At 44.2% G+C, this 11,384-nt stretch overlaps 1 long non-coding RNA gene across 1 annotated transcript; it reads left to right on the top strand.

The window, feature by feature from the left end:
- The first annotated feature begins 702 nt into the window (after positions 1-702).
- Positions 703-2,612, top strand: LOC121846896. The gene is made up of 2 exons (XR_006083887.1): positions 703-952; positions 1,793-2,612. It is a non-coding gene; the product is annotated as an uncharacterized LOC121846896 (long non-coding RNA).
- The last annotated feature ends 8,772 nt before the right edge of the window (positions 2,613-11,384 follow it).

Genomic DNA, 11,384 nt, shown 5'->3' with positions numbered 1-11,384 from the left:
CAAACATTGAAACAACTTCAACATTTTCAAAACTTTATAAATGATAACTATTTACATTTTCATGAATTACCATAAATAACCCACCAACAGTAATATTATAGGCCTAACTCTAGAACCGTTCAAGCTAGAGACACCCAACCAACTTTCACCTGTTCCAGCTATCCTTTCTATCAACCATATTACTTCAAGACAAGCTAGCAAGCACACATATTTTCTTTAGGATATGTAATTTTCGAGTATTCAGTTGACCTTAGTCACCGCAGGTGAATTATAGCTTCCATGTAAGACCAATAGGTCTACGACTACGGACGGGGAATGGACATATGAACCGAATTGCGTTGTGGTTAAAAGCTTATATTTACCGCAAGAGGTCGCTATACGAGCTGCTTATCTGTAAAACTTTTCTTTGCCATTTACCATGCAAAATATCCCCATAAATATATTTTGAACAACATAAACTAGACGAACTGTATAATTATTATTGTTCGAAAAATGTCCCCATCGTGCTCATGGAATCAACCTTCTCTGAGGAGGAAGGTAGAGAGAATAATTGTCTCAAACTCTTCAAATTGTAAACCAGTGAATTCATATCAAAAGACAATGATAATAAACACAAAGGCTATTTGTATTGCTGACAGTCACACCCCAAAAACGTATAAGAAGAGGTCTCAGAGGTGTAGTTTCTGGGATGTTTCTGATAAACTGGAGGTTTCCATTTGATTGGAAGGCTGTACAGGTGGTTTGGGGGATGCGCAGTGTTGCCCAACGTCACAATCGGTGGTGGTATAAATTCCCCTGGGTTTGTCCTCCAGTCATTTATCTTGAGAAAAGCCTGAGGCAGGATAGCTACATTACGCGCAATTGTTGCTGGGAAGATCCCGTTAACAAGATGACTAAAATGTTGATGGCTTACATTGGATTTCTTCTCCTTGCCATGCATTTTTCATCACAGGTAGAAAAAAATATTTTAATGTACTTTTTTACCATGTTTTGTTTTAGATTAACCCAGATTTTAATTAGACTACCCATTCTGGAGAGCAAATGTATTTCAACAGGACCGGTTCAACTTTCATTGTGGTTTATTAATCAGGCATTTGTTACCATAAATGTATGATTTTTCGACATTGACAGTCGAATGATGGCGTGTATAATTGACCTCAGATGTTTTCAGTCAGTATGATTACACCATGTTGGCAAAATCTAGTGTGCCAGCGCAATGTGGAACGGTGACGCCTCTTCAGATAGGTTACTGAGTCCTTGATCTGAAGTTACCACGTCATGCGTAGGCTGGCTAATTGTAAATTAAGCGCGACGGTATTTTTTAAAATCCTACCCTGCGCAATTAAAATGCAGGACGTTGTCCCATTATCCTATAGGCTATGGGAACCGTTGTCCACAAGGTGATGGCACTTACAACATGTCTTAATTAAAGTGCATATTGTTGGGCTATATTTCCATAGAGCTATTGCGTTTACTGCCTAGGCTACTCCGTGTGCCTAGATGAACGTTTGCCCTTTTAAAAATGAGTCGTACGAAAGTGAAGTCCTATTGCTAATTGTCCCGATTCGTCAAATGTTTCAGGTTTACCTGTTTCATTTGGGCTATATTTCCAAGCCCTTTACTGCCTGTTTAGGTGAACGTTTACCCTTTTAAAAATGTAGTTGATACGGAAAGTGAGTCTGTAGTCTTCCGCCATTGGCGTCCGTCATTAGAATCCTCTTCGGGCACACAATCAAAATGTTTCAGGTTTACCTGTTTCAATGTGACAAGCCCTTCTGCTCTCCCGTTTTAGGTCCACGCGCAAAATGCTACAACACAGTCCCCTGCCATGAATGCTACGACCAGAGCTGGCGGTGCGAGTTCCAACATGACCAAGATGCCCGATGTCACCAAGAACAACAACATTGCCAAAGGAGCCAGTGCATCCTTGCAGTCCAGTTCGGTTGCGCTCATCATACCCATCATGGTGGGGGGCTCACTACAGGGGCGCTTCTAGAGGGCTGTTGCGCAGTGAATCGACACCGGCAAGACTTGAACATCAGCGGCCGAGATGGGGCAAACTTTTTACTAAGAGCACATTTTGTATATACTTTTCAGAAAGGCAGTCATGTGCGCTCCTAACCGAAGAGATTCGGTGGAGTTCCGTGCTGGACGAGAACCCATTTCTACTTCACTGATGGGAGTTGTTTTTGCCCTCACACCTTCAAACCAGTAGGCCTTCACACCTCGCACACTGGCCCCATGCTCATAGGCCGAACGGTACGGTCCTCTCCATGGAGGCAGTCCATGATGAGGATGCACTCTGCTCTTTGAACCGTTTGGTCGACACCAGGGGTTGCTTAGTAATTTGTTAAGAAGTTAACATATCTAAAGAAATGTTGGTTGAGGCACTTTGAAAATAAGGTATAAATGAATCTGTGGCACATGCACAGGCTTGATGTACACTTGTGATATATTTCTAGAATATGAAATTGTATGGGTTAGCATGTGAGATTTAATTGTATAAATCATGATGTGATATGCTTAGATTTGTTAAGGCCAGGCTCAATTAACCTTTAAAATGTAGGATACTTGTGACCATTTTCTTGTGTAATAAAAATATTTTAACATGATGTTTCTTCTCCTGTCTCTAAATTCTAAAGCTTGACCTGACTAGTAATTTGCTCTGTTCCACTTGTGCCCAGCCCCTTTATTGATCACATAGCTAAGCCCAGGGATTTCCTTAAGGTAGACTAGGTTTGATGTGCCACAAATTAAATCCTCCTTTTAGAATGGGGTATAGGAATGTTCACCTTTGGCCAGTTGTAGCAAGCTGCATACAAACGTCGCTTTTGCTTGAGTAAGGCAGATTCAAAACGCAGGTGTTTCAGCCTAGCTCAGTGTTTTCTGTGGTGGGGTAGCCAGCGGAAATATGTAGTGCGTGTCTAATGTTCTCTAGTTGCACCATGATTATCCCTGTTCTGTCACTTGGGAGAGGAGACCTTAAATTAAAGCACCTTTGGTGCTGCCATAGTTACATTAGTGTCCATCCGAGAAGGCTCAAGGTCATTGGCCATGGGTAAAATCACGTTATCTACAGTAGCTTTGATTGAAATGTCAACATACTTTCAACATCTGATCTAGCGGTCATGAATCAAGTCGACAATCTACTGGCAAACCCTTTCTAATCCTTGATGGTGCATCGGTGCTCATCGGCCATTGGACTTAAATATTACACAATTTAGTCAGCCACAATTGGTGGCTGACAATACTTTTTTGCCCAACTGTACTTCCAAGTGAAATGATACGAGGGGAAAAAGTCAAATCAAAGTTTATTTGTCACGTGCCCCAAAAACAACAGGTATAGTAGACCTTACAGTGAAATGCTTACTTACAGGTTCTAACCAATAGTGCATTTTTTAAGTAAAAAGTATTAGGTGAACAATAGATTAGTAAAGAAATAAAAACATCAGTGGAAAATAAGTGAGGCTATAGGCTATACACAGTAGCGAGGCTATATACAGGCACTGGTTAGTCAGGCTAATTGAGGTAGTGTGTACATGTAGGTATGGTTAAAGTGACTATGCATATGATAAAAAGAGGGGGTGGCGGGACACGGGACACAATGCAGGTAGCCAATGTGTGGGAGCACTGGTTAGTCGGGCTAATTGAGGTAGTATGTACATTAATGTATAGTTAAAGTGACTATGCATATATAATAGAGAGTAGCAGCAGCATAAAAGAGGGGTTGGGGGACACACACAATGCAAATAGTCCGGGTAGCCATTTGATTACCTGTTCAGGAGTCTTATGGCTTGGGGGTAAAAACTGTTGAGAAGCCTTTTGGTCCAGACTTGGTGCTCTGGTACCGCTTGCCATGCGGCAGTAGGAATTTCTCTCTATGACTGGGGTGGCTGGGGTCTTTGACCATTTTTAGGGCCTTCCTCTGACACCGCCTGGTGTAGAGGTCCTGGATGGCAGGCAGCTTAGCCCCAGTGATGTACTGGGCCGTACGCACTACCCTCTGTGGTGCCTTGTGGTCGGAGGCCGAGCATTTGCAGTACCAGGCAGTGATACTCTCGATGTTGCAGCTGTAGACCCTTTTGAGGATCTGAGGGCCCATGCCAAATCTTTATAGTTTCCTCAGGGGGAATAGGTTTTGCCGTGCCCTCTTCACGACTGTCTTGGTGTGTTTGGATCATTCTAGTTTGTTGGTGATGTGGACACCAAGGAACTTGGAGCTCTCAACCTGCTCCACCACAGCCCCGTCGATGAGAATGAGGGCGTGCTCGGTTCTCCTTTTGCTGTAGTCCACAATCATCTCCTTAGTCTTGGTTACGTTGAGGGATAGGTTGTTATTCTGGCACCACCCGGCCAGGTCTCTGACCTCCTCACTATGGGCTGTTTTGTCGTTGTCGGTGATCAGGCCTATCGCTGTTGTGTCGTCTGCAAACTTAATGATGGTGTTGGAGTCGTGCCTGGCCACGCAGTTGTGGGTGAACAGGGAGTCCAGGAGGGGACTGAGCAAGCACCCCTGATGGGCTCCAGTGTTGAGGATCAGTGTGGCAGATGTGTTGCTACCTACCCTCACCACCTGGGAGCGGCCCGTCAGGAAGTCCAGGATCCAGTTGCAGAGGGAGGTGTTTAGTCCCAGGATCCTTAGTGATGATCTTTAGTGATGAGCATTGAGGGTACTATGGTGTTGAACGCTGAGCTGGAGTCAATGAATAGCATTCTCACATAGGTGTTCCTTTTGTCCAGGTGGGAAAGGACAGTGTGGAATGCAATAGAGATTGCACCATCTGTGGATCTGTTTGGGCGGTATGCAAATTGGAGTGGGTCTAGGGTTCCTGGGATAATGGTGTTGATGTGAGCCATTACCAGCCTTTCAAATCACTTCATGGCTATGGACGTGAGTGCTACGGGTCTGTAGTCATTAGAGCAAGTTGCTTTCGTGTTCTTGGGCACTGGGACTATGGTGGTCTGCTTGAAACATGTTGGTATTACAGACTCAATCAGGGGCATGTTGAAAATGTCCGTGAAGACACCTGCCAGTTGGTCAGCACATGCCCGGAGCACACGTCCTGGTAATCCGTCTGGCCCAGCAGCCTTGGGAATGTTGACCTGTTCAAAGGTCTTACTCACGTCGGCCATGGAGAGCGTGATCACACAGTCGTCCGGAACAGCTGATGCTCTCATGCATGCCTCAGTGTTGCTTGCCTCGAAACGAGCATAGAATTGATTTAGCTCATCTGGTAGGGTCGTGTCACTGGGCAGCTTGTGGCTGTGCTTCCCTTTATAGTCTATAATAGTTTGCAAGCCCTGTCACATAAGACGAGCGTCGGAGCCGGTGTAGTACAATTCAATCTTAGCCCTGTATTGATGCTTTGCCTGTTTGATGGTTCGTCGGTGGGCATAGCAGGATTTCTCATAAGCTTCCGGGTTAGAGTCCCGCACCTTGAAAGCGGCAGCTCTAGCCTTTAGCTCAGTGCGAATGTTGCCTATCATCCATGGCTTCGGGTTGGGGTATGTACGTACAGTCACTGTGGTGACGACGTCCTCGATGTACTTATTGAATCAGGAGGATATAATTGTGGTCATATTACCAAATGGAGGGGCGAGGGAGAGCTTTGTATGTGTCTCTGTGTGTGGAGTACAGGTGATCTAGATTTTTTTTCTCTCTGGTTGCACATTTAACATGTTGATAGAAATTAGGCAGAACTGATTTAAGTTTCCCTGCATTAAAGTCTCCGGCCACTAGGGGCGCTGCCTCTGGGTGAGCGGTTTCCCGTTTGCTTATTTCCTTATACAGCTGACTGAGTGCGGTCTTAGTGCCAGCTTCCGTCTATGGCGGTAAATAAACAGCCAAGAAAAGTATAGATGAAAACTCTCTTGGCAAATAGTGTGGTCTGCAGTTTATCATAAGGTACTGTAGGCCTCCCGGGTGGCACAGTGGTTAAGGGCGCTGTACTACAGCGCCAGCTGTGCCACTAGAGACTCTGGGTTCGTGCTCAGGCTCTGTCGTAACCGGCCGCGACCGGGAGGTCTGTGGGGGCGACGCACAATGGCTTAGCGTCGTCCGGGTTAGGGAGGGGTTGGCCGGTAGGGATGTCCTTGTCTCATCGCGCACCAGCGACTCCTGTGGCGGGCTGGGCGCAGTGCGCGCTAACACAAGGTTGCCAGGTGCACGGTGTTTCCTCCGACACATTGGTGCGGCTGGCTTCCGGGTTGGATGCGTGCTGTGTTAAGAAGCAGTGCGGCTTGGTTGGGTTGTGTATCGGAGGACGCATGACTTTCAACCTTGGTCTCTCCCGAGCCCGTAATGGAGTTGTAGCGATGAGACAAGATAGTAGCTCCTAAAAAAAAAACAATTTGATACCACGAAATTGGGGAGAAAAATTCTACAAAAAAAACAAGTACTGCAATCTAGAGACATCCTTACATTTCGTGCACCAGCTGTTGTTTACAAATATGCACAGACCGCCGCCCCTCATTGTACTGGAGTGTGCTGTTCTATCTAGCCGGTGCAGCGTATATCCTGCTAGCCGAATATCAATGTCGCCATACAGACACGATTCCGTGAAACAGACACTTCCTTTTCACCCCGCTATTATCCAGAAGGCGAGGTCAGTACAGGTGCATCAAAGCTGGGACCGAGAGACTGAAAAACAGCTTCTATCTCAAGGCCTTCAAACTGTTGAACAGCCATCATTAACATAGAGAGACTGCTGTCAACATACAGACTCAAATCTCTGGCCACTTTAACAAATGGACTTAATAAAGGTATCACTAGTCACCTAAAATAACGCCACTTTAATAATGTTTACATGTCCTACATTACTCATTTCATATGTTTAAACTGTTCTATACCATCGACTGTATCTTGCCTATGCCTATCATTATTCAGGCCACTTTAATAATGTTTACATATCCTACATTACTCATTTCATATGTATATACTGTTCTATACCATCGACAGCATCTTGCCTATGCCTATCATTAGTCACTTTCAATAAGGCCACTTTAATAATGTTTACATATCCTTCATTACGCATCTCATATATATATAATGCTCTATACCATCTACTGCATCTTGCCTATGCCACACAGCTATCACTCACCCATATATTTATATGTACAGTGGGGAGAACAAGTATTTGATACACTGCCGATTTTGCAGGCTTTCCTACTTAGAAAGCATGTAGAGGTCTGTAATTGTCACGTTCTGACCATAGTTCTTGTGTGTTTTCCTTGTTTTAGTGTTGGTCAGGACGTGAGCTGGGTGGGCATTCTATGTTGTTTGTCTATTTCTATGTTTGGCCTGATATGGTTCTCAATCAGAGGCAGGTGTTAGTCATTGTCTGTGATTGGGAACCATATTTAGGTAGCCTGTTTTGTGTTGGGTTTTGTGGGTGGTTGTTTCCTGTCTTTGTGTTTTCTGCACAAAATAGGGCTGTTTCGGTTTTCACGTTTATTGGTTTGTATCCTGTTCATGTTTGAGTTACCTTATTAAATTACCATGAACTATAACCACACTGCGTTTTGGTCCGCCTCTCCTTCCCAGGAAGAAAGCCGTTACAGTCATTTTTATCATAGGTACACTTCAACTGCGAGAGACGGAATCTAAAACAAAAATCCAGAAAATCACATTGTATGATTTTTAAGTAATACATTTGCATTTGGAAAAGGTCTGTAAAAACACCAGGCAATTGTTCAGCACAGTGCTTTAACACATGTATTTTGTCTGGGCCTTGGCCTGTGTGCATTACATCACCTGAAAAATGTCGAAACATTTTGCTTTCCTGCACACCTGGTTTACGTCCCCTCATCACTCTACGTGTATATTATCCTCTGTTCCCCCCCATGTCTGTGTGTTAATTGTTCGTTACGTTTATTGTGTGACGCGTAAGGCTGTTTTTTTCCGGGTATTCTTTTGAACCCGTGGTATTGTATTGTTGTACATGATTTTGTGTGACAAGTGCGCTATTCGCTTTTGCCTTTGGCTGGAGTGTTGTGATGCTGTTGCTCCGACTGATTTGCTTCTGCCAATTTTTTAATTTTTTTAATTTCAGCTTTATTTAACCAGGTAGGCTAGTTGAGAACAAGTTCTCATTTACAACTGCGACCTGTCCAAGATAAAGCATAGCAGTGGGAACAGACAGCTACACAGAGTTACACATGGAGTAAACAATAAACAAGTCAATAACACAGTAGAAAAAAAGAAAAAAGGAGTCTATATACATTGTGTGCAAAAGGCATGAGGAGGTAGGCAAATAATTACAATTTTAGCAGATTAACACTGGAGTGATACATGATCAGATGGTCATGTGCAGGTAGAGATACTGGTGTGCAAAAGAGCAGAAAAGTAAATAAATAGAAACAGTATGGGGATGAGGTAGGTAAATTGGGTGGGCTATTTACCGGTGGACAATGTACAGCTGCAGCGATCGGTTAGCTGCTCAGATAGCAGATGTTTAAAGTTGGTGAGGGAAATAAAAGTCTCCAACTTCAACAATTTTTGCAATTCATTCCAGTCACAGGCAGCAGAGAACTGGAAGGAAAGGCGGCCAAATGAGGTGTTGGCTTTAGGGATGATCAGTGAGATACACCTGCTGGAGCGTGTGCTACGGGTGGGTGTTGCCATCGTGACCAGTGAACTGAGATAAGGCGGAGCTTTACCTAGCATGGACTTGTAGATGACCTGGAGCCAGTGGGTCTGGCGACGAATATGTAGCGAGGGCCAGCCGACTGGAGCATACAGGTCGCAGTGGTGGGTGGTATAAGGTGCTTTAGTAACAAAGCGGATGGCACTGTGATAAACTGCATCCAGTTTGCTGAGTAGAGTGTTGGAAGCCATTTTGTAGATGACATCGCCAATGTCGAGGATCGGTAGGATAGTCAGTTTTACTAGGGTACGTTTGGCTGCGTGAGTGAAGGAGGCTTTGTTGCGAAATAGAAAGCCGATTCTAGATTTGATTTTGGATTGGAGATGTTTGATATGAGTCTGGAAGGAGAGTTTACAGTCTAGCCAGACACCTAGGTACTTATAGATGTCCACATATTCTAGGTCGGAACCATCCAGGGTGGTGATGCTTGTCGGGCATGCGGGTGCAGGCACCGAAAGGTTGAAAAGCATGCATTTGGTTTTACTAGCGTTTCAGAGCAGTTGGAGGCCACGGAAGGAGTGTTGTATGGCATTGAAGCTCGTTTGGAGGTTAGATAGCATAGTGTCCAAGGAAGGGTCAGAAGTATACAGAATGGTGTCGTCTGCGTAGAGGTGGATCAGGGAATCGCCCGCAGCAAGAGCAACATCATTGATATATACAGAGAAAAGAGTCGGCCCGAGAATTGAACCCTGTGGCACCCCCATAGAGACTGCCAGAGGACCGGACAACATGCTCTCCGATTGACACACTGAACTCTGTCTGCAAAGTAGTTGGTGAACCAGGCAAGGCAGTCATTAGAAAAACTGAGGCTATTGAGTCTGCCGATAAGAATATGGTGATTGACAGAGTCGAAAGCATTGGCCAGGTCGATGAAGACGGCTGCACAGTACTGTCTTTTATCGATGGCTGTTGTGATATCGTTTAGTACCTTGAGCTCGGCTGAGGTGCACCCGTGACCGGCTCGGAAACCAGATTGCACAGCGGAGAAGGTACGGTGGGATTCGAGATGGTCAGTGATCTGTTTGTTGACTTGGCTTTCGAAGACCTTAGATAGGCAGGGCAGGATGGATATAGGTCTGTAACAGTTTGGGTCCAGGGTGTCTCCCCCTTTGAAGAGGGGATGACCGCAGCAGCTTTCCAGTCCTTGGGGATCTCAGACGATATGAAAGAGAGTTTGAACCTACGTGGAGAGCTTGAAAATTCAAGCTACTTGGGTGCTGCCATAGAATTCCTTTAGAAGTGCCCATCCAAGAAGGCTCAAGGTCATTGGACACAATATCACATTATATCTACTGTAGCTTTGATTGGACAGATCATGTCAACATCATACTTTCAGAATCTTAGCTAGCAAGCTAGCAGTCATCATTATGAATCAAGCCGACAATCTACTGGCAAATCCTTTTCAATCCTTGTCATATGAAGATAAATTATGAAGATAAATTATAGATAAAACATATCAGTGCTCATCGGCCATTGCACATAAACATTACACAACAAGTTGGAAATCTTATATTCAACAATGAGTGTTTTGGAAGGAATTAGCGGCTGACTGCAAGCAAGCATTAGAGTGGGTGTGTGGGTGTGTGGTCCAAGTCTGGGTTTAAGGGTCTCTTTTCCAAGCTTAAATGGATAAATATTCAACATTGGCCATCCTGTCAATCCAGCATGATTTCTGCCGCATTCAAAACAACTGGAAACTCGGAACTGGGAAATCTCAGACTTCAGTGAGTTCAAGACAACTGGGAACTCTGTAGCTCCAACTGGGAAAATACGTTTTGAATGGTTTTCCAACTCGGAATTCCAAGTCGGGAATTTGGGCCTCTTTCTTGAGCTCTGACCTGAAGATCACTGACGTCATGATTCAAACTTATTTTTTTCCGAGTTGCCAATTGTCTTGAAAGCACCATAAATCCAGAGAATCCCAGACTTTGACCACAAAGTTTGATGACAAAACTTGCCCACGACTTCCTGTTCAAGTGAGCACAGCACAACAAGGTGAGTCCAAAAATGTATTGTATGCTGCTGCATAAATTATGTAATATACCAGGGAGATATGTATACTATAGCTAAGAGAGTAATTCTAAGTGTATGTTGTGTAGTAAGCTGTTAGTAGCCCATGTGCCTCACCCTTATAATTTGGTCCCTATTCCCCTCATAACGTAGCCTAACGTTCTGACTTGGTGGTGCACATATAGCCTGTTTTAGAGAAATGTCATCAAATATTGTAAGAGCTTTCATTGTCTGCTATTATACCCCCTTTATTTATCCTACGTTTCTGACTTGGTGTACAGAGATAATACTGTAGGAACGGCCCATGTTCTGAATTCTGTCGCTGTACATTTCAAAAGTGCTGAACAAATAATGATATAGACTACATCCGTCCTAGCTCGCTCATTAATGTCTTCATCGAAATTATAGATTGCCTCTATTCCGCTCGTCGTCCCTTTATGCCATGGTTTGTACATCTCAATTGTCACGATTAAACACATTTGTTCAAGAAAGTCAGCCATATCAGCTATGTTTTTTTAAAGGCAGTAAATGAGGCTAAATGAACTGTTTTGCTGCCAGACAAGGCTCTGCTGATAGCCAGGTGTAGCAATGGTAAGGGGTTGGGAATGCTGTTGGTACTATGCTTGCCCTAACAGTTTGTGAGCATTTGTGAAAAATTTATTGCAATACAGAGTGAGAAATTGACTGTGCGTTTGGACAATTAATAGGCACTGCAAAGTCTACAAAGAG

Source organism: Oncorhynchus tshawytscha, linkage group LG08, assembly GCF_018296145.1.
Source record: "Oncorhynchus tshawytscha isolate Ot180627B linkage group LG08, Otsh_v2.0, whole genome shotgun sequence".
Lineage (NCBI taxonomy): Eukaryota > Metazoa > Chordata > Actinopteri > Salmoniformes > Salmonidae > Oncorhynchus > Oncorhynchus tshawytscha.
Note: the sequence above shows the minus strand (reverse complement) of the source record. Positions and strands in the feature narration are given on the sequence as shown.